Raw genomic sequence first — 2,867 nt, forward strand, 5'->3', positions numbered from 1 at the left:
AGCTTTCTGCGTGTATATACGTGTATATATATACACACAATAATATAAATTGATGCTACAGGTTTGAGCTCTTTCTGTCTTATCATTTAGACCAAAATGAGGTTTTCCGAAACTCTCTCGTATTGAAAGAGAGCGGCAGAATAAAGGTCGCGGGGTTTCTAGCCTTAGGCTCTACACACAAGACTCAAGACTGAGGTCTAGTTTCTTCTCAGTTTGACAAATAAATAAAAATTATGTAATTTCAATAACTGTCTTGAAGAAAGACTTTACCTAATTAAATAATAATATCGGTAGAAATTAAAGTACAAAACATTCTTTTGATAATTGGATTGGATATGGATATGTGGAGCTTGGCCCTTATAACTCAATTAACACCAAGCATCTTTCTTAGAGTTTTTTTTTTTTTGGGTTAAAATATAGGTATCTTCTTATTGGTGACAATCTTATTCGAGATATGAGTATTAAATATGGACATATCTCCTAACGAGGATTTAAATCTTGATTTGTCATGTTGTGGGGAACTAACCCTTTTCACTAGACTCAATTCTTGTTCATCTTTTTCTTAAAGTTTTTCTTGCATAAAGTTGAGTCTGAATCCTTAACAAAAGATATGATAGTTATGTGAGTTATTTTTTTTTTAAAAAAAAAGGAATATGAATATATCTTTGGTTCGAACAGGAAGTCTCATGTTTTTATAGTGAAGGTTGAGATATATGGCAAGATATATACTTGATGAACCATATATCTTACGAATATAGACTTGTAATGTAAAGAATTAAGATCAATGGAGTAGTCCAACCAAAACCCCATTACAGTCCTTGCAAGGAACCACATTTAGATTTTCTTATACTTCAAACCAATAAGAGAAGTAAATATGAAGTTATACAAGTCTGGCAGAGATATATACTCCTATATACTCCTCCGATCCTTAATATATGACCTGTTTAATTAATTTGATTAGATTGAGAAAGTTAGATAAGTTAGTTAATTATAAAAAAAATAATGTTTTTTCTAAAGCACTATAATTATTTTTCTTAATATCCTCCCTCCATGTATTTAATTATGATTGCAGGAGTATTTATAGAAGTAATTTAGAAAAAATTGATAAATATAAAAAATTAATCTTATATTTAAAACCAAAAAAAATGATGAATCAATATCCAAGAGTTAACTAGTCTGGAAAATTCTAAGAATCAGAATCGGATTGAGGAGTCTCATCAGAAGAATTTCTCTTGGAAGAAGTTGCTGATTCATACTCCATCATTAACTTCCACAAGCCAGGTTTCAATTCAGAGTTACAAAATTGTTCAAACTCGGTTTTATCCCCTGTTTTCTTGTTCACTTCCACCACCACCAACGACGGAGTAAGCGCTCGAATATCGCCGCCGCAATCGTCAATGGCCCCTTCACACCTTCCCTGGATCCCTCCAAGCTCACCCTGCAATCCTTCTTCCTCACTGTAAAGCTCACCAACTGCGCAATTTCCTCCAACTTTGATATGATCTCCGACACCGGCGCACCGGGCACGAACCTCGCCTCGTCCCCTTTCTCCTCGAACAAACCGAAAAGATCGAAGCCTGCAAAGAACGATATATATCAAATGCATTCAGGCTTGCTGGCCTTGGCAATGAAGCGTTGCTTCTTCTTTTAACCTCTAGCTCTGAATCGGATTCCGATACTGAATAGTCTGAGAATGATTCTATGTCATCCTTGTTTAAATCCAGTTTGTCAGTATCATCAACGCTGGTACAGAGCTTATCGTCGTCAAAATAAAACTTGATTTGTTTGAACCCTTTCTTGAACCACTTGTTTTCCATGATTTCTGGAATTGAGATTCTGGTTTCTGGGTTTGTATCGAGAAGACGTGTGCATAATAAGCTTAGCTCCGGCGAGAACCACTTGGGACACCGGAAAACGCCTCTATAAATCTTCTTGTACATAGCCATAACGTTATGATCATGGAATGGTAAATAACCTGCCATTAAAACGAAGAGAATAACGCCACAAGACCAGAGATCAACTTTGGCTCCGTCGTATCCTTTTCTTGCCAGAACATCAGGAGCAACATAGGTGGGCGTTCCACAAGAAGTATGAAACAATCCGTCTTGTCTGATTTGATCGGAGACAGTGTTGCGGCCGCAATCGGAAACCTTGAGATCGCCGTTTTCGTCGAGTAACAAGTTTTCGGCTTGAGATCGCGGTGGTACACGCCTCTGGTGTGGCAGAATTCTACGGCGGAGATCAATTGCTAGAAGTACTTTCTGGCGACTACTTCCTTCAATCGGCCTTTTGCGACTTTATTGAATAACTCGCCGCCGACGTATTCCATGACGAAGTAGATCTTCGTCTTCGTGGCCATGACTTCGAAGAGCTGGACGATGTTGGGCTGGCGGACGGGGCGGAGGATTGAGATCTCGCGCTTGATGTGAGCGACTAAGCCGCCCTTGAGGATCTTCTCTTTGTCGATGATCTTAATTGCGACGTCTTCGTTGGTTTCGATGTTTCGAGCGTAGTAAACCTTCGCGAAGGTGCCATGGCCGAGGAGTTTTCCTATTTCATAGCGGCCGAGTAAAAGATTGGCGTTATTCTTCTTCTTCGTCCGATTGAGACCGTTGTTGGAAACGTTGACGTCCGCCATGGGTGCGGTGGTGAAGAATGTAGAAGCTGCAAAATTTAGGCGTCGACGTGCTTCTCCGCCATTGAAGGTGGTGATGATGTGAGTTGTTTGGAGGCGAAGATGTGGTTTTGATTTGTTGAGGTTTGTTTCTGTGTGTGTGTGTCTGCGGGGTTGGTTAGGCTAAATAAATTTTTGTGTGTAATAATTTTAAAATTTTATTTTGATTTAATTTCAATGTGATAACTTTATT

General features: G+C 38.8%; 1 pseudogene; it reads right to left on the bottom strand.

Annotated features, from left to right (window-relative positions):
* Positions 1–1,186: 1,186 nt before the first annotated feature.
* On the bottom strand, positions 1,187–2,638 carry LOC114715078 (CBL-interacting serine/threonine-protein kinase 12-like; annotated as a pseudogene).
* Between the last annotated feature and the right edge of the window lie 229 nt (positions 2,639–2,867).

This window comes from Neltuma alba, unplaced genomic scaffold (assembly GCF_004799145.2).
Source record: "Neltuma alba isolate B1F8T4 unplaced genomic scaffold, ASM479914v2 tig00011574_pilon, whole genome shotgun sequence".
Lineage (NCBI taxonomy): Eukaryota > Viridiplantae > Streptophyta > Magnoliopsida > Fabales > Fabaceae > Neltuma > Neltuma alba.